The sequence below is a fragment of the Mauremys mutica genome, chromosome 3 (genome assembly GCF_020497125.1).
Source record: "Mauremys mutica isolate MM-2020 ecotype Southern chromosome 3, ASM2049712v1, whole genome shotgun sequence".
NCBI classification, from domain to species: domain Eukaryota; kingdom Metazoa; phylum Chordata; order Testudines; family Geoemydidae; genus Mauremys; species Mauremys mutica.
In genome coordinates, this window is record NC_059074.1 from 141,416,893 (window position 1) to 141,437,965 (window position 21,073).

General features: G+C 43.5%; 1 protein-coding gene and 1 long non-coding RNA gene across 3 annotated transcripts in view; one reads left to right on the plus strand and one right to left on the minus strand.

The window, feature by feature from the left end:
• SMYD3 (SET and MYND domain containing 3) overlaps positions 1 to 21,073 on the minus strand; it is a 642,972-nt gene that overhangs the window by 446,595 nt on the left and 175,304 nt on the right. The gene's annotated exons all lie outside the window — the stretch shown is intronic.
• Positions 15,671 to 20,556, plus strand: LOC123366164. The gene is made up of 3 exons (XR_006577948.1): positions 15,671 to 15,808; positions 16,737 to 16,805; positions 20,217 to 20,556. It is a non-coding gene; the product is annotated as an uncharacterized LOC123366164 (long non-coding RNA).

The window sequence follows — 21,073 nt, forward strand, 5'->3', positions numbered from 1 at the left end:
TAAATGAAAATGAATAAATAATGATTCTTTTAAAATGTAGCAATTTTCTTTACACATGGTGAGAAAGGCAGAGGAATGCTGAGAAACTTGGAATGCTACCACAGTGAAAATATGTAACCATTTTGCTGATAGAGTTGATAAGAGCTGTACTAGCTTAGTCAACACAAATGTCCATATGTCTAGACCACTGAGTACAACCATAATTTGCTCACACAGAATGAGTAATTTATCTTGCTTCCAAACTGAGCAGACATGGAAAACATTTTTGTCTAAATCCAGTTCACTTTTTCACACAAGCAGCCCCAGTAAGGTCAATGAGGCTACTCAAGTGAGTAAGGCAAGAAAGATTTGGTCTTTTAAGGTTGCCAATGGATTCTATTAGAAGAACAATTTTTAGCTTTCTTAGAACCCTAGCTTATAAAACTGATTTGGTGTGAAAATTGCCAGATATACTCTAATGGCTAAGGAGAAATTTTTCTGAAAACTTTGAAAAAATATTATATTAAAAAAAAATCAAACTGAAGAAATTACTCTGATTTGAAATTCTGCCTTATTTTTCCTGTCTCCCTCTAGTTCTACCCCTTCAAGTCATTAAACACAGTTAAACAACCACAAGAGATTTATAGCCAGTATTTGATATTAGCAATTAACTCTACTTTGATTGGATACATCAGTCATATGGTATATCCCTGATCCTTGATTGGAGGAATGTAATTCTTCTCATGTTTTTTCCTAGAATTCCTATTTACAAATTCAAAATTTGCTTTCTGCAAAGACTCTGCAACATCTGCTTAAAATGCCCTGGTTCATCATTCATGAGAATATTAACAGAAATTGAATACAAAAGGATATGAACACAGACAAAGTGGATTAATCTATATATTCAATCACATATCTGAGAAAAACCTTTAGCAATATTCACCCAACTCTAGAATTTACAATTATAATGTGAACTTTACACAAGATGAAATCAATGGATAGCTCATTTCTTTGCAATTAATAACAGCAGATAAGCTGGAAGAGTAATATATTATTAATGAGCTGAGTAAAGTGTATCTAAAAAAAAGAAAAAGGGATACATACCAGAAATGGAAGGAGGGGCATGTCACCAATGACGTATATGTGGGAATAGCATAAGCGTGTAGGGACAAATCAGGAAAGCCAAGGCAAAGAATGAGTTACAGCTGGCAAGAAATGTTAAGAGACAACAAGAAGGGGTTCTTCAAATATGTCAGACCAAAAAAAGAAAGGTCAAGGATGGTGTGGGTCCGTTGCTCAGTGCAGAAGGTGAGCTGCTAATGGAAGATGATAGGAAGGCAGAGATGCTCAATGCCTACTTTGCTTCAGTCTTCTCACAAAAAATAACATGATGAGACAACTAGCAAAGTCACCATAGACAATAAAGGGGAGGGGATGCAGATTGGGATAAGTAAAGAACACCTCAGAGATCTTCTGACCAATTTGAATGGATCCAAATCAGCAGGTCGGATGCTATTCACCGAGGGTACTGTAGGTATTAGCTGAAGAAATGTCAGAGCCACTGGCAATAATATTTACAACTCATGGATGACAGGAGAGGCCCCAGAAGACTGGAGAAGGACTAACATAGTGCCCATCTTTAAAAAGGGGGAAAAGAAGAAGCCGGGGAACTATAAGCCAATCAGCCTGACTTCGATACCTGGGAAGCTACTAGAGCAATGTATAAAACATTCCATTTGTGAATACCTGCAGGATGAAGGGGTAATGACTAGCAGCCAGCATGGATTTACTAAGAACAAATCATGTCAAACCAGCTTGACTTCCTTATCTGACAGGGTAACTGATTTGGTGGATAGGGAGAATGCAGTGGACATAAAAGCCTTGCTGAATTCCAGGTATATTGACACAGTCCCACATCTGTTAAATAAGCTGGAGAAATGCAAGGTTGACAGAGCTACCATTAAGTGGGTACACAATTGGTTAAACAACCGCAAACAAAGAAGAACTGTTAATGGAATTATCTTGGATTGGAGGGAGATCTCAAGTGTGGTTCCACGGGGATCTGTTCTGGGCCAGGTGTTGTTTAAATCTTTATTAATGACCTGGATGTAGGTAGAGAGAGCATAGTTATCAAGTCTGCCGACGACACAAGACTTGAGGGGGGTTGCCAATACTTCGGAGGATAGAGCTAAAATTCAGAAGGATCTTGATAAATTGGAGAATGGGCTAGAGACAACAAAATGAAATTCAACAAAGACAAATGTAAGGTGCTACAACTTAGGGACAAAAAACCAAGTGCATGAATACAGAATGGGGAGAAACTGGCTTGGCAGTAGCAATGCTGAGAAAAATCCGAGAGTTGTGGTGGATCACATCTTCAACATGAGTCAGCAATGCAATGCAGTTGCAAAAAAAGCAAATGCAATTTTATGCATAGCATAACAGAGGCATAGCATGCAAGTCATAGTAGGTGATAGAACCACTCTACTTGGCGCTGGTTAGGCATCAGCTGAGTACTGTTCCCAATTTCAGTCACCAATATATAGGAAGGATGTAGAGAAATTGGAAAGGATCCAGAGGTGAGAGACAAAGATGATCAAACGGATGGAATGCAAGCCATATGAGCAAAGGCTGAAGGAACTGGGTTTCGTTTGGAAAAGAGATTAAGAGGGGGATGATAGTGATCTTCAGATACCTGAAAGGCTGCCATAAAATAGACAGAGAAAAGTTGTTCTCTTTTGCCACAGAAGGCAGAAGAGGCAATGGGTTCAAATTACAAGCTAGCATATTTAGATTAAATCTCAGGAAAAACTTCCTAACTGTAAGAACAGTAGCACTATGGAACAGACTGCCTACAGAGGTTATAGAAGCTTCTTCACTGGAGGTTTTCAAAAGGAGGCTGGACAGCCATCTGTCTTGGATGGTTTAGACAACAAATCCTGCATCTTGGCAGGGGGTTAGACTAGATGACTCTTGTGGTCCCTTCTAACCCTATGATTCTATGAAATCTGTGCTTTGTATTGTAGGATGATGGGGTTGGGTTGTTTTTTTTAAACTAATAGTTAAGGTTGCCTAGCACCTCCCATTATAAAACCCCGTTGTCACTTGCTTACAACTTTGCCAAACTTTAACTTTTTAGGCTAAAAGTTCCCATGCCTGGAGTCTGCCTCAGGCTAAATTTTTGGGAAGTAGGAGGAGGATTTTGCTCAATATCTTCATTAATGATCTGGAGGATGGCATGGACTGCACCCTCAGCAATTTTGCAGATGACACTAAACTGGGAGGAGTGGTAGATACACTGGAGGGTAGGGATAGGATACAGAGGGACTTAGACAAATTAGAGGACTGAGCCAAAAGAAATCTGATGAGATTCAACAAGGACAAGTGCAGAGTCCTGCACTTAGGACAGAAGAATCCCATGCACTGCTACAGACTAGGGACCGAATGGCTAGGCAGCAGTTCTGCAGAAAAGGACCTAGGGGGTTCAGTGGACAAGAAGCTGGATATGAGTCGACAGTGTGCCCTTGTTGCCAAGAAGGCTAACGGCATATTGGGCTGTATAAGTAGGGGCACTGCCAGCAGATCAAGGGACATGATCATTCCCTCTATTCAACATTGGTGAGGGCTCATCTGGAGTACTGTTTCCAGTTTTGGGCCCCACACTACAAGAAGGATGTGGAAAAATTGGAAAGAGTCCAGCAGAGAGCAACAAAAATGATTAGGAGGCTGGAGCACATGACTTATGAGGAGAGACTGAGGGAACTGGGATTGTTTAGTCTGCAGAAGAGAAGAATGAGGGGGGATTTGATAGCTGCTTTCAACTACCTGAAAGGGGATTCCAAAGAGGATGGATCTCTAGACTGTTCTCAGAGGTACCAGATGACAGAACAAGGAGTAATGGTCTCAAGTTGCAGAGGGGGAGGTTTAGGGTGGATATTAGGAAAAACTTTTTCCACTAGGAGGGTGGTGAAGCACTGGAATACGTTACCTAGGGAGGTGGTGGAATCTCCTTCCTTATTGGTTTTTAACGTCAGGCTTGACAAAACTCTGGCTGGGATGATTTAGCTGGGGACTGGGTCCTGCTTTGAGCAGGGGGTTGGACTAGATGACCTCCTGAGGTCCCTTCCAACCCTGATATTCTATGATTCTATGACTGCCCTGCCCGCATTTCAATGCTCCAGTTAGAGTTAACAATCCAAGTTCTCCTGAAACCAGAAAATGCAACTTTAGAGCAACAACTTTTCTCTCAGTATTTTTTCCTGTATCTATATTTATAGAACACCCTCTGGCACAGATTAACATGGGTCTAGAGATTCCTATTCCCAGAGTTAAAGGGCAAGTATGTCATTGCACAGGTCATCTGCTAAACTATATAAATGCAGGATAGGGAATACAAATCAGGATCATCTTTTCCAAAATATCAGATTCTACCAACAGCCTACAGGATAATTATCTTCAAAACAGCCACTACAAAGAAATACAATGACAAGCTCTTGTGCACATCTTAGGACAGTGGAGATACAAGCCCTGGCCAATACAGTACATTACAGTAAGTTTGAACTCCTCCTCACCTATCAGATCAAAATCATAGACTAAGGAAGCTCTCATCTTTCCAAGACAGGCTATTAGGTTGAATGTAATTGGATGCTTTAAGTTTTCACCTGTTACTCAGGGTTATTTGAACCCAAAGCTATGGTAACTTATTGCCTACACTACCTGGAAAACAGAAATTAATCAGTGGGGGACACGAATCTTTGTCTGATAAATGATTGGTACACACAAGAGTGCTTTCACTTAAAAATCACTGGAACACAAGCCAGAATAAGGAAAGAACATTTAAATAAGTTAGATGTATTCAAGTTGGCAGGGCATGACATAAATCACTTTATGGTACTTAAAGAACTAGCTGAAGCAGTCTTGGTACCATTAGTGAGTATCTTTTGAGAACTTACAGAGGATGGGTGAGGTCCCAGAGGACTGGAGATGGACAAATATGGTACCTATTTTTAAAATGGGGAACAACGATGGCCCAGGGAACTATAGACTGGTAAGCCTAACCAATTCCTGAAAAGATATTGTAACAAATTAACAAACAATCAATTAGTAAGCACCTAATGATAATAGGGTGATAAGCAAGAGCCAATATGGATTTGTCAAGAACAAATCATGTCAAATCAACTTGATTTCATTCTTTGACAGGGTGCCGGCCTAACAGATAGTGGGGAAGCAGTAGGGAGGATATATCTTGATTTTAGTAAATCTTTTGACAGTCCCACATGATATTCTCATAAGCAAACTATGGAAATGATGTCTATGTGAAATTAAAATAAGATGGGTGCACAACTGGCTGAAAAACTGTAGTCAGAGTAGTTATCAGTGGTTTGCTGTCAAATTGAGAGGACGTATCTAGTGGGGTCTATTGTCTATCCTTCAGACAATACCAGTGTTCCCTCTAATTTTTCCCACCCATGTGAGGAATGAATTTTATGTGCACCAATATGGAGGTCATGTGGTAGGGGTGGGGCTGAGGGGTTCTGAGTGTGGGAGTGGGGCTGGGGATGAGAGGCTCAGGGTTGGGGCAGAGAGTTGGGTGCAGGGGGTGAGGGCTCAGGCTGGAGGTGCGGGCTCTGGTGTGGGGCTGCGGATGAGGTGTTTGGGGTGCAGGAGGGTGCTCTGGGGCTACAGCAGGGAGAGAGGACTCCCACCAGCTCTCTCTCCCCCCATCAGCACCTGTGCTGGGGTGGAAGCGGTGCCTCTCCCTGCTGCGGCAGCTCTGGGGCTGGAGATGCAGAATAAGTGCCCCTTCCCCAGTCCGAGAAGGACCAGGCCGGGATTAGGTTCGGGCCGGGGGAGGGGCTCCCTGGCCATGCCTGGGTCTGGGTCGGGCCGGCCACACCTAGGTCAGGGTTGTTCCAGTCATAAGAACATAAGAATGGCCGTACCGGGTCAGACCAAAGGTCCATCTAGCCCAGTATCTGTCCACCGACAGTGGCCAATGCCAGGTGCCCCAGAGGGAGTGAACCTAACAGGCAATGATCAAGTGATCTCTCTCCTGCCATCCATCTCCATCCTCTGATGAACAGAGGCTAGGGACACCATTCTTACCCATCCTAGCTAATAGCCATTTATGGACTTAGCCACCATGAATTTATCCAGTCCCCTTTTAAACATTGTTATAGTCCTAGCCTTCACAACCTCCTCAGGTAAGGAGTTCCACAAGTTGACTGTGCGCTGCGTGAAGAAGAACTTCCTTTTATTTGTTTTAAACCTGCTGCCTATTAATTTCATTTGGTGACCCCTAGTTCTTGTATTATGGGAATAAGTAAATAACTTTTCCTTATCCACTTTCTCGACATCACTCATGATTTTATATACCTCTATCATATCCCCCCTTAGTCTTCTCTTTTCCAAGCTGAAGAGTCCTAGCCTCTTTAACCTTTCCTCGTATGGGACCCTCTCCAAACCCCTAATCATTTTAGTTGCCCTTTTCTGAACCTTTTCTAGTGCTAGAATATCTTTTTTGAGGTGAGGAGACCACATCTGTACACAGTATTCGAGATGTGGGCGTACCATGGATTTATATAAGGGCAATAATATATTCTCAGTCTTATTTTCAATCCCCTTTTTAATGATTCCTAACATCCTGTTTGCTTTTTTTACCGCCTCTGCACACTGCGTGGACATCTTCAGAGAACTATCCACGATGACTCCAAGATCTTTTTCCTGACTCGTTGTAGCTAAATTAGCCCCCATCATGTTGTATGTATGGTTGGGGTTATTTTTTCCAATGTGCATTACTTTACATTTATCCACATTAAATTTCATTTGCCATTTTGTTGCCCAATCACTTAGTTTTGTGAGATCTTTTTGAAGTTCTTCACAATCTGCTTTGGTCTTAACTATCTTGAGCAGTTTAGTATCATCTGCAAACTTTGCCACCTCACTGTTTACCCCTTTCTCCAGATCATTTATGAATAAATTGAATAGGATTGGTCCTAGGACTGACCCCTGGGGAACACCACTAGTTACCCCTCTCCATTCTGAGGATTTACCATTAATTCCTACCCTTTGTTCCCTGTCCTTTAACCAGTTCTCAATCCATGAAAGGACCTTCCCTTTTATCCCATGACAGCTTAATTTACGTAAGAGCCTTTGGTGAGGGACCTTGTCAAAGGCTTTCTGGAAATCTAAGTACACTATGTCCACCGGATCCCCCTTGTCCACATGTTTGTTGACCCCTTCAAAGAACTCTAATAGATTAGTAAGACACGATTTCCCTTTACAAAAACCATGTTGACTATTGCTCAAGAGTTTATGTTTTTCTATGTGTCTGACAATTTTATTCTTTACTATTGTTTCAACTAATAGGCCCGGTACCGATGTTAGACTTACCGGTCTGTAATTGCCGGGATCACCCCTAGAGCCCTTTTTAAATATTGGCGTTACATTAGCTAACTTCCAGTCATTGGGTACCGAAGCCGATTTAAAGGACAGGTTACAAACCTTAGTTAACAGTTCCGCAACTTCACATTTGAGTTCTTTCAGAACTCTTGGGTGAATGCCATCTGGTCCCGGTGACTTGTTAATGTTGAGTTTATCAATTAATTCCAAAACCTCCTCTAGTGACACTTCAATCTGTGACAGTTCCTCAGATTTGTCACCTACAAAAGCCAGCTCAGGTTTAGGAATCTCCCTAACATCCTCAGCCGTGAAGACTGAAGCAAAGAATCCATTTAGTTTCTCCGCAATGACTTTATCGTCTTTAAGCGCTCCTTTTGTATTTTGATCATCAAGGGGCCCCACTGGTTGTTTAGCAGGCTTCCTGGGTCTGGGTCTGGGCTGCCCCGGCAGCAACTTGGGCTGGGCTGGGCCCCCCAGCCACTGCAGGTCTGGGCTGCAGCAGAGTTGGGGCCAGCGGAGGGGCACCCCAGCCGCAGCAGGTCTGGGCCGTCCCAGCTGCGACAGGTTGGGAGCCGGGATAGGTTGAGGCTGGGGGAGGGGTGCCCTTCCCCTGGCTGCAGCAGGTCCCCCGGGCACCTGCGCTGTGCTAAACAGGCTGCTGCGCAGCCATGCAGCTTACAGGGAACTTAGGCCAGTGTTATTCAATAATTTCATTAATGAGTTGGATAGTGGAGTGGAAAATTTCACAAAATTGGCAGATGACACTGAGCTGGGAGGGGATGCAAGCACTTTAGAGGCAGGATTAGAATTCAAAAGGACCTTGATAAAATGAAGAACTAGTCTGAAATCAACAAAATGTCATTCAATAAAGACAAGTGCAAAGTACTACACTTAGGAAGGAAAAATCCAATGCACAACTACTAAATAGGGGATAACTGGCTAGGTGATAATACTGCTTAAAGGGATCTAACTGAATAAGTCAACAGTGTGATGCACTTCTGAAAAAGACCAGTATTGTTCTCAGATGTATTAACGGGAGTGTCATATCTAAGATATGGGAGGCAATTGTTCTGCTCTACTTGGCACTGGTGAGGCCTCAGGTTGAATACTGTTACTAGTTTTGCATCCCACACTTTAGAGAAGACATGGAAAAAATTGAGAGAATCCAGAGGAGAGCAACAAAAACGATAAAAGGTTTAGACCAGTGGCTCTCAACCTTTCCAGACTACCCCTTTCAGGAGTCTGATTTGTCTTGCGTACCCCCAGGTTTCACCTCACTTAAACTACTTGCTTACAAAATCAGTCATAAAAATACAAAAGTGTCACTGCACAGTTACTGAAAAATTACTTACTTTCTCATTTTTACCATATAATTATAAAATAAATCAATTGGAATATAAATATTGTACTTGTATTTCAGTGTATAATATATAGAGCAGTATAAACAAGTCATTGGCTGTATGCAATTTTAGTTTGTACTGACTTCACTAGTGCTTTTTATGTAGCCTGTTGTAAAACTAGGCAAGTATCTAGATGAATTGATGTACCCCCTGGAAGACCTCTGCGTACCCCCAGGGGTATTTGTACCCCTGGTTGAGAACCACTGATTTAGACAACCGTGTCTATGAGGAAAGGTTAAAAAACTGGACATGTGTAGTCTTGAGAAAAAAAAGACTATGGGAGGACCTGGTAACAGTCTTCACTGTCCTCTTTGTAACAGCCCTTAACATATTTGATCAATTGTTCTCCATGCCCACCACAGGTCGGACAAGAAGTAATCAGCTTAATCTGCAGTAAGGGGGATTTATGTTAGATATTAGGAAAAACTTTTTATAAGGATAGTTAAATACTGGAACAGGTTACCGAGGGAGGTAGTGGAATCCCCATAATTGAAAGTTTTTAAGAACAGGTTAGACAAACACCTGTCAGGAGTGGTCTAAGTATATTTGGCCCTGCCTCAGCACAGGAGGACGGACAAAATGACCTCTTGAGGTCACTTCCAGCCCTATCTTTCTATGATTCTATGATTAAAAATGTGTTAAAATGACTGCTATATTTCACATTCTTATACAACATGTTAAAAGCGCCATTCACTATTCAAAGATAGCCAAATAGGGTGAACCCCTCTCCATCTACATAAAGCCCAAGTATTCAGGCTCTACACAGGTGGAAAATAGAGAGGTTGAGAAGACTAAATCCAGGGCCATAGCTAAAATCCATAACAGACCCCTATGTAAGCAAATAAATACTTACAAAGGTATGAAGGGAAAGATCGTCACTATTATCATCACAAGGAACTCTCCTATAATGGAGTTACACCAAAACTAACTTTTCATACATTGGCAAAAAGGTGTAAAGCAGCACAAGAACCTGTGGAAAATGAATCATCAACTTTCAGGAGCAAGTTACCTGTGAACCAGTATCTTTCCAGGTGATTAAACTGCCTCTGTTCTCTTGCTAAGAAGTATATAGTTTTGTCTGTAGACATATTATTCAATTTAAAGCCTCTAATAAGAACCATGTTTAACTCTTCATACTCAGAGGAAAGTCTTTAATGTCATCTTTTTGTTTTAACAAGAAAAGCCTAATATAAAATGTCAGGATGACACAGTAACAATTAATCTGAAATTATGATGTTTATAGCCTTCTAATGTTATATTTCTGTCAAGAAAACCGGTCAAATATAGCCAACTAATTCAATACAAAAACTAACAGATATAAATGTAAGACTCTGTCATTCTGAGAAAACTAACAGGTTTTTAATATATAGCAGCAGACCCTGGGGTTATGGTACCAACTCTACCTATAAAATTAAAAGATTTTGACCTTGACGCCAACAGTGGATGAAGCCACAAGACCTAGATAGTTACATTCTCTGAGCAGCAAAGATAAATCATGAAACTATTGAGATTGAGGGAAGGACAGAGGGAAGTCTGAATTCACAAAGGCAGAACAAAGACAATGCTCAAAGGAAGCACAGAGGTTTTAAACACATGACTCCTGCATAAAATTCAAAGCATAAAGTTTATTTCTGACATCCAGGATGTGCTTTCAGCTTTAAATCTTCCCCAGCTTTCAAGTAAATTTGTAAAGATTCAGAAGGGCATTTCTAAATGCACTGAGGTATTTAAGCTGCAAGTAAAGGGAGGGCAACTAAATTACATTTACAAAATATGCAATTCAAAAGCAAAGTGAGCGAGTGAACAAGCACATCTGTATGTATTTTCAAAAGGTCTACAAAAGAAATCTGCTAGGTATTCTCATAGCTTCCATGTGAACGCAGCAAGGAGCTGCTCTCCAATTTATCCACACTGCAGCTGCTAAAACTAAATCATATTCCTCTCTGACCATGTCATCTTCCCTCTCCCCCACAGTGGCTTTTTGCCCCTTTACAGATCATCTTCAAGGGTTTACATAAAGCTCTTCCTCTATATCTCAGTTCTCTTCTTTTAACTACCCACTTCTTGCCCCTTGTGCTCTGCATCTGTTTTTCTTTTCGCTCCACCACCAACTTTGTGCTTTGTTCCCCCCACATCACGAGCTAGATCTCAAAGAGCGATGTGCTCTTACTGCCTGAACTTAAACAAAAATCTTGGTAACTAGGATGAAATGTCCTACAAATAGCACAGCTCACGCAATCTGCTCATCCAGGATTGAACCGGGGTTGCAGCAGCTCAGCAATAACTATATTATTGAGTGGTGCAAACAGCTGTTAATGAAAAGGAGAGCACAGACTCCTTTATTGAGAGCAGAGCTCCACATTCCTTTCCCTCTCCTGGGTATGGCACAGCTCTCTCTCCTCCTGCCTCTTCATTAAGGTGGCCAACTTTCTAATCACACAAAACTGAACACCCTAACCTGACCCCTTCCCCAAGGCCCTGCCCTTCCCTGAGGCTCCGCCCCACACTCACTACATTCCCCTCCTTCGGTGGCTCGCTCTCCCCGACCCTCACTCACTTTCACTGAGCTGGGGCAGAGTGCGAGAGGGGGCTCTGGGTTGGGGCAGGGAGTTGGGGTGTGGGCTCCAGGGTGGGGCCAGAAATTAGAGATTCAGGGTGCAGGAGGGGGATCCGGGCTGGGGCAGGGAGTTGGGGTGCAGAAGGAGGTGAAGGGTGTGGGGTACAGGAGGGGGCTTCAGGCTGGGGGTGGGGCTGAGGGATTTGGAATGTGGGAGGCAGCTGCAGGTTGAGTCAGGGAGTTGGGGTGTAGGAGGGGGTATGGGCTCTGGGCTGGTTGTGCAAGCTTTGGGGTGGGGCTGGGGATGAGGGGCTTGGGATACAGGGGGGGCTCCAGGCTGGGGGTGGGGCTGAGGGATTCGGAGTGTGTGGGGAGGGCAGTGGGTTGAGGCATGGGGTTTGGGTGCAGGATGGGGTATGGGCTCTGGGCTGGTGGTGCAGGCTGTGAGGTAGGGCCGGGGAACAGAGCGGGTGAGGGCTCTGGCTGGGAGTACAGGCTCTGGGGTGGGGCTGGGAATGACGAGTTTGGGCTGCAGGAGGGTGCTCCGGGTTTGGGGGAGCTGAGGGCTGGGATAAGGGGTTGGGCTTACCTCATGCAGCTCCCGGTTAGTGGCGCAGCAGGGCTAAGGCAGGCTCCTTGCCTCTCCTGGCACCACACTGCACCCTGGAAGCAGCCAGCAGGTCCAGCTCCAAGGCGGGGGAGCCAGGAGGCTCCACACACTGCTCTCGCCTGCAAGCACTGCCCTCCCAGCTCCCATTGGCTGTGGTTCCCGGCCAATGGGAACAGTAATAAGTCACCAGAACTAGATGGAATTCACTCAAGGAGTTCTGAAGGAACTCAAATGTGAAATTGCAGGACTAACAACTGTAACCTATCACTTAAATAAGCTTCTGTACCAAATGACTGGAGGATAGCTAATGTGACACCAATTTTTAAAAAGGGCTCCAGAGGTGACCCAGCAATTACAGGCCTGTAATCCTGACTTCAGTACCGGGCAAACTATAAAGAACAAAATTGTCAGACATGTAGATGAACATAATTTGTTGGGGAAGAGTCAACATGGTTGTTGTAAAGGGAAATCATGCCTCACCAATCTACTAGAATTCTTTGAGGGGGTCAACAAGCATGTGGAAAGGGGGATTCAGTGGATATAGTGTATTTAGATTTTCAGATCTAGGTCTGAAAGCTCCCTCACCAAAGGCTCTTATGCAAAGTAAGCTGCCATGGGATAAGAGGGAAGGTCCACTCATGGACTGGTAACTGGTTAAAAGATAGGAAACAAAGGGTAGGAATAAATGGTCAGTTTTCAGAATGGAGAGAGGTAAATAGTGGTGTCCCCCAGGGGTCTGTACTGGGCCAAGTCATATTCAACATATTCATAAATGGTCTGGAAAAAGGGTAAACAGTGAGGTGGCAAAATTTGCAGATGATACAAAATTAATCAAGATAATTAAGTCCAAAGCAGACTACAAAGAGCTACAAAAGGAACTCTCAAAACTGGATGACTCGGCAACAAAATGGCAGATGCAATTCAATGTTGATAAATGCAAAGTAATGCACACTGGAAAACAATCCCAACTATACATATGAAATGACGGGGTCCAAATTAGCTGCTTCCTCTCAAGAAACAGATCTTGGAGTCATTGTGGATAATTCTCTGAAAACATCCATTCAATGTGCAGCAGAAGTCAAAAAAGTGAACAGAATGTTGGGAATCTTTAAGAAAGGGATAGATATTAAGACAGAAAATGGCATATTGCCTCGCTATAAATCCATGGTACGCCCACATCTTGAATACTGCGTGCAGATGTGGTCACTCCATCTCAAAAAAGATATATTGGAATTGGAAAAGGTTCAGAAAAGGGCAACAAAAATGATTAGGGGTATGGAAAAGCTGCCGTATGAGGAGAGATTAATAAGACTGGGACTTTTCAGCTTGGAAAAGAGACGACTAAGGGGGGATATGATAAAGGTCTATAAAATCATGATTGGTGTGGAGAAAGTAAATATGGAAGTGTTATTTACTCCTCATAACTCAAGAGCTAAGGAAATTAATAGGCAGCAGGTTTAAAACAAACAAAAGGCACACCGCACAGTCAACCTGTGGAGCTCCTTGCCAGAGGATGTTTTAAAGGCCAAGACTATTACAGGGTTCAAAAAAGAACTAGATAAGTTCATGGAGGATAGATCCATCAATGGCTATTAGCCAGGATGGGCAGGGATGGTGTCCCTAGCCTCTGTTTGCCAGAAGCTGGGATTGGGCAACAAGGAATGGATCACTTGATGATTACCTGTTCTCTTCATTCCCTCTAGGGCACCTGCCATTTGCCACTGCTGGAGGACAGGATACTGGACCTTTGGTCTGAACCACTATGGCCGTTTAAAAAAAAAAAGGGAATGGGGAGTGCAGATAGTGCTTGGGGCAGGGGCAGCGCATGGAGCCCCATGGCCTGCCCGCCTAGGAGCCACATCTGATGGCCACTTCCGGGGCACAGCATGGTGCCAGGACAGGTAGGGACTAGCCTGCCTTAGCCCTGCAGCACTGCTGACTGGACTTTTAGTGGCCCGGTTGGTGATGCTGACCGGAGCCACCAGGGTCTCTTCTTGAACAGGCGTTCCAGTCAAAAACTGGACACTTGGCAACCCTACTCTTCACCAGCTGGCTTAAGGAGGTCTCACCAAGTGGGAGAATACGAAACAGGAGTAATAGGAGACACTGTGTTGTCTGAATATATGAGGCCACAACCTTTTTCCCAGTAGAGGGAGCAGAAGCACCAGCAACTGTGGGGTACATAAAAGTGCTACGCTGATTAGATGCTTATCTGCATCTTTAGGCATCTTTTAAAACAGGGGTGGGCAAACTACGGCCTGGGGGGCCACATCTGACCCTTCAGACATTTTAATCCAGCCCTCAAGCTCTTGCCAGGGAGTGGGGTCCGTGCCTTGCCCCACTCCACACATGCCACTCTGCACGGCTCCTGGAAGCAGCGGAATGTCCCCCCTCTGGCTCCTAGACATAGGGCAGTCAAGGGGCTCCACATGCTTCCCCCACCCCAGGCGCCACCCCCGCTGCTCCCATTGGCCAGGAACCAAGGCCAATGGGAGCTGCAGGGGCAGCATCTGTGGACAGGGCAGCGCGCAGAACCGCCTGGCCGTGCCTCCGCGTAGGAGTCAGAGGGCGAACGTGCCACTGCTTCCGGGAGCTGCTTGAGGTAAGTGCCGCCCAGAGCCTGCACCCTGACCTCCTTCCGCGCCCCAAACCCCTGCCCCAGCCCTGATCCCCCTCCCGCCCTCCGAACCCCTCGGTCCCAGCCTGGAGCACCCTCCTGTACCCCCAAGCCCTCATCCCCAGCCCCACCCCAGAGTCTGCACCCCTCACTGGAGCCCTCACCCCATCCTGCACCCTAAACCCCAATTTCATGAGCATTCATGGCCCCCCCATACAATTGTCATACCCAGATGTGGCCCTCGGGGCAAAAAGTTTGCCCATCCCTGTTTTAAAATCTGGAATTTTGTTCAAAAAAAAAGTGACCAACGCTAGTTGGGAGCTCACGAACATCCCCCTACACAGCTGCACACACTGTCTGTATGTGCATGTGACTGGGATCTATTAGCCCTTCTCTGCCCCCTGACTCCACTGTTCAAGGAAAACCCTTTCAGACTGGGCTACCAATAAGATTTAGTCCTCCATAGGCCTAGAAGGGCCAGCAGGATACACTGACCAATGCGGAGCCACCAGACAAGTTAAGGCTTTCCTGCTTCTTCTCGGGGCTGTGCAGGGTGAGACTGGGACAGAGGAGGAGCTCCTCAGTGCTAGCTCAGAATCCCTAGCCAGGCCAGACCCTTGCCTTCAAGCAATAATGCTCGCCTTTGCATTTTGAGTGATTGTTTAAAGGTGCCAACAGCCAAATTCTGAGTTTCGTTATCATTAACTATTCAGAGACTGACACTGAGTTAATGGCACAGGTTGCTTAGCTCCAAGCAAGCAGCACAAGTTATGGACTAAGACAGGGAGTGCCTGCAGCACCATGCTTGGCCTCACTGGGGGCAGAGCACTACAGAGCAGTCCCAACTGTGACAGTGCATACATACAACTTTAAACAATCTGGGAAATGTCCCAGTCAGGAAAGTCAGAGAGAGAAAGAGGGGCAGGTCTCCACCCAAGAAAGGCAACAATATTTAGTAAGCCTGAAGCCCTAGAGTGGGTGACCTTACTGAACCACTACGGGGAAATACCGGTGCAGTTGCCCTGAACTATGATGGCGGTCTCTTGACATCAGCCCAGATGCTAGAGGTACTGAGACAATGACATCATAAAAGCCTGTGTCTTGGCATCATCTCAGCAAGAAAGAGGTGCTGAGCCGGTGTTAAGTAAGGAATGAAGCTCCTCCTCTGATAAAGCCCTGTCCCTCTCCCTTTCCTGGGTTGGGAGCTGGTGAAATGAGGATTCGTCAATCAAGAAAATTTCAATGTAAAACACTTTATTTAATATTATTATCTGTTAAAGCCCTGTGTCAGTGACCTTATTTTATTAATTAGGATTAATATTTGTCCAGGACTTTGAAAATGTAGTGCAATATTAAGTGCTAAGCATTATCTCACTACTATTCTAGTTATTTTTTAGCTAGTGTTTGTGAATTTGCTCTTAAAAATGCACAGTGAAAGCACTGGCTGTGATGGAATATTATGTAACTAATCGAACACAGTGTCATCATTTATGGTTTTCTCTTGACACGATAATATATAGCATTTTTCTATGAGAAATCCAGGAAGGTAGTTGAGTCTCTCAGAATCCAAACCTGCCTGGAAAAAGTTTTATATCACTAATTTTTCATTATTAAAGGCAAGGTTTTGAAATGCCTATTTTGTTCTTGCCAACACAGTGACATTTAATCTCTTTTCAATTCTTTCTCCATCAGATAAATTTCTTGGCAAAAAAGAATTTTTTTCATCTTTTAAATGTTAAAATTTCATTTACTTTTTGGCTTGTAAACAGTGCAGGTCCATTATATCTAACTGTAACAGGTTACGAAATCTCTCTAGGATTAATTACACTTTTAATTAAATTAAAAGATTTCTCCTGATGCGACCTCCATATCAGTCCCAAATGCATGTTATCTCCCCTCAGACTTGTCTCATAGGACAGCAGTCTCCGTATTACAGAACTAGACAGCTCTGCTTTTCTTGTGCCTGCCAAGAGACTGTTTGGAATTTAATTGCTAGTGCTATTTATGAATTATAACTGCAGAAACAGTTTGTGTGATGAATATTCCATGATCTTTAATCTTTATTGGGGTGGTTATTATGGAAAAAATGATAAAGAAATACTATGATTTTTAAATGGACAAATAAGGTTGGCTTTGTTCTTCCTTTTTTACCTAATAATATTGCATGTCCAGAGATGGCTCTTGTGTTTGAAGGCCAAAAAATGTAACAGAACTTTCTGAGAGACGAAATGTTCATGGGAGGTAAGAACAAATTTATCTAGATAAAAATAATTAGCAGTTACGCCAGTGGTCATGAAAACAAGAAACAAAACTAGAGCAGCATTCTAATATTCAGCACTGCAAACAGAGCAAGTGGAAAGAAAAAAAAAAGAAATGTTGTGCATTAATCTTCTACTCTGGTGGAGGCTGAATACAAAAAAATAAAGCTCCAAAACTAAATCTGACATGGTCTGATTAAAATGCAAAGCACATGGTGGAAAATGAAAGCTGTGAACAACAGAACGGGGTCCTTCCATGAAAGCATGTTTGCTATATAATTCTAGATAATGTCACCTTTCTCCTCTTTCTGAGCAGTCATAGCAGCAGCATTGGTTTTTCGTACGAATCTGTCATGAAACACTAGGGAACAGAAATCAAAGCGTTGCATACTGATGAAATGAAAGATAGATTCCTGCCAAGAAGCTTGTTTTCAGACCTCAGCACTGCTTTTCAAAGGGCGGGGATGGGAGGGGAGTGAGTCAACTCCTTCATTTTCTTGAGCTTGGTCCGCGCTCCTCTACTTCAGTTTTGGGCTAGTATACTCTGCCCGATTTATTTTAGGAGAATAAATAACAGATAAGTATATGAAAGTGAGCAATGGTGTCTGAAATGCAGGCATCCACCTTCCACTAATGACCAGAGCACATTCCAGTGTCGCTCGAAAGAGGTTACAGAACAGGCTCAATGATATAAATAATAATACTAGGACACTATTACTTTTCCATGGGGAAGTCCTGCTGGGAACATGCGGGGGACGATGCCTGTTCCCCTGCTCTAACCACTGTGTGCTCCTTCCCCCATACAGACAATCCAGTTCATAGACTGCCTTCCACCGGGTCCAGCACCATGGAGGCACCTAATGCCACTTTCCATGCAGAAGAAGCAAAACCTGGATACTTAGGTCCTTTCCATATGTAGGTTAAGGAGTATCACAAGTATGGGAGCTGAGGGATTATAAATTCATACATAGTGATGCCTCTTGTAATAGAAATGTTTTCATTGAGGTGGCATGGATGTCTAGACAATATGGATTCATTTTATTATACATAAAGTCTCTTTGTAGATTTACTGGTCTGAATATCTCTTTAAAGTGATAATGCCCTTGATGGGAATGTCCATCGAGGAGAACAACTAATTTAAGAGAATCCCCGCTATTCCGAGAACTGCACGATGCAACAGCCTGAACAAAATGAGAGCACTTCAGATGAATGAGGAAGCATGTCCTGAGTGCTGAGAAGATAGTGACTAGATTGAAAATTAATTTTAAAAGGTGTCAATGGAATTGAAATGATCACAGAATAATAGTCTCTCACTGATAATCAAAGAACAAGGCATTTGTGGGAAATTGATGAGATGAAGATGATCCATTTAATTCTTAAAAGCAAGAGACAATTAGAAACCTTCCAAATCTCACTCTTTTGGAAGGGTATTCCCTCATTTTGACAATTAATTTCAGGCCAGTTTTTAAAGTATCTCCCACTGGTGAGGAAAGATTTTGCAATGTGTTCAGTGAACCTAATTTTAAATCTTACTCATAACTTTTTGCAGTCTTCCTCATCCAAACTGTCAAAGCTTGACAGCCCTGCACTGATCCTGTGACAGTGTTCCATTACACTAACTTTAATGCTGTTATACCAAATGATTGATGTTTTAATTTAATCTGATGAATACTGGTGCAATTGAGTGACAGTTGCTCTTTATACCACTAATTACTGACTCCATTTTGATTGTATTAGGGCCATATCCCATCTACGTGTTTCTACTACTACTTTTACCATTGTAGCAAGTAGGCACCAGCTGCACAAGTGAGAATCACACCGATGCTGCCTCAAGAAGCCAACATTTTCCTCCTTTCCCTTACTTTTCCTGCTCTACTGTGTGAGATCATTCCTTGCTGGTCATTCTGAAGTTCAGTAGCTGGGGAAAGGCCTGCACTAAGAAGTGACTCTTGCATTGTGCCCTAAAGGTATCAGGATTCCGTGTCATCCTGATCTTTCATAGTAATGAGTTCTAAATCCTAGGACCTGCTGCTGAAAATACTCAGCCCCAAGGTATTCGTGCTGAGGACCATCAGACACTATGCATATATTTACCCACCTGATTCAGTGGGGCACAGAGAGAAAAAGACAATCACAGGGAAGGGTGATTCCAGCTTGCTACAGATTTTGAAGTTAAGGACCAGTGGATCCCTAAGTGGACAGGGAACCAATGCAAAGCAGCAGTGTGATGGGCTTACCGCCCAACGCCACTGTATTCCTTGGTGGCCCCTACAAGTTTCCTGGCATCAGCTACACCTGGTCTGGCAGCCAAAGTCTTTCAAAATCAAAATTACTTTAAACTCAAAACCTTGAAAACAGAAGTTCTTCCTCTCACTGTCCCCTTCAGGTGAAGTGGCTTCCTGCTCCTCTTCCAAGTTCTCCTTCCCAGGCCATGGATCACCCCTTTCCCTCCCAGGGAGCTAAAGTTTTCCTGACAGAGCAGTCTCTCCCTCTGCTCATACATGAGAACAGGGAGCCTTGGGTGCTGCTCTTCCCCAGGGATTTATTTTAATTGGTTGGGGGATTGATTCATTGGGAAAGGGGGCGGGGGGCTCTTAACTATAAGGCTCCTGACCCTGGGCCTTACAAAGACGGTTGTCTCTTCTTACTGAGATTCAGTATTACCCCAGGACCACTTCCTCTCCCCGCACTCCATGTCTGTCCCTGCTGTCCCCAAGGCTTTTTCTACAGTTGGGGCTACTTGTAACATGGTAGCTTGGACCCGTTCCCTGCTCTCCCCACCCCATTCCTCTTTCCTTAAGGGCCAGTATACCCGATCACAGCCTCTCTCTGTTTTGTCCCATCTAGTGATAAGCCACAGCATGATGGACACGTTTCCGCTTCCATACAGCCTCGGGGATCAATCTTGGATTACAGTAGCATAGCCTGGAAGTGACTGTCATGAATCACTATGGTCAGGTCTTCAGCAAAGAGGGTGGGGGTGCAACTTTTTGGCTAGCAGAAGATGGAAGTCACCATTTCTAACCACAGGGGCTATCTGGGTGCCCAGGAATAGCAATGAAACCAGCAGTACACCAAGACTGCTCACTGCCTTGACAGAGGGCAGATGCCTTCAGCGGAAGGGGAAGGTGCAACTCCTAACAGTTACTCAAAACACCTTGCCATCCCAATTAGCACCCCCTCCATCTTTTAAGGATTTAGTTTGACCCAGTTGCTTATATACAGGTTCCATCTTCCCACAGATGTTGGTATAGCGGGGAGATGGTTTCAAACACACATTAAAGAGATTTAGAGCTGATGTCATCAGCATATTGATGATACAGTAAACTATGGGGGGTCACACAGTCTCTCTCAGTTATTTTAAATGGATGTCTTATATATTCTCCCTCCACAGGAAGAAAAAACAAACATGGGAGGAGAAAAACTGTATGAGGAACTCTACAGGTGTTAAGTCACAGAGGGCCAGTGAGCACATCCTCTAAATTCCACAGAACCTGAGAATCTGCAAGGAGATCCCACAGACCCTAGGAGCCTCCTCATGGTTTCCTGGCCAATCCATGACTGTACAACCTCTCTCTCAGACTTGGCTGCACAGGTCTTGCATGACCATTTGGTCTAATACAGATTCAGTTTAATATAATGATACAGACACATCATCATTATTCTAAGCTTACCATGATGCATTGTTAAAAGATGGGAAAACTTAAGAACACATTTTTAAAATAAAAAGCATAAAACCCAATTGTCAAGAAGGAATTTCAATACAAAATAGAGCTGTTGCTTTATCAGCAATAAAAAGAGGAAGCACCTTTTTTCACTTTGTTGTAGTAGAGGCTATAGTAACTTAAATGTGACTCCATTATAAACAAAGGAGATCAAGCTTTTGTCTAGGTGACCTACTTTTTAAAGTAAATGAGGTATTAGTGAACAAACAAAAGAGAAGGCCAGAAGAAGTAAAGAAATGGAAAAAAAATTAAAACATCTGCATTCTACTTACAGTGCATTAATATACCATAGCCTGCAACATAAACTTCAAGGATCTGATTTTTCTACACACTCTACTGGAAAATCTCTGTAAACAAAAATTTTTTTAAAAAATTGATAAAGAATTGTTAAGGCAACACAGATACTGAAAACTACAGAGTTAAGTGGAACAAATGTCTACAGAGCAGTTCACATACTTGTTCTCACATACAGGTAGAAATACAGTATGCCTGTTTCCAAAGCATGCAAGTCCTATTTTTAGGGCTA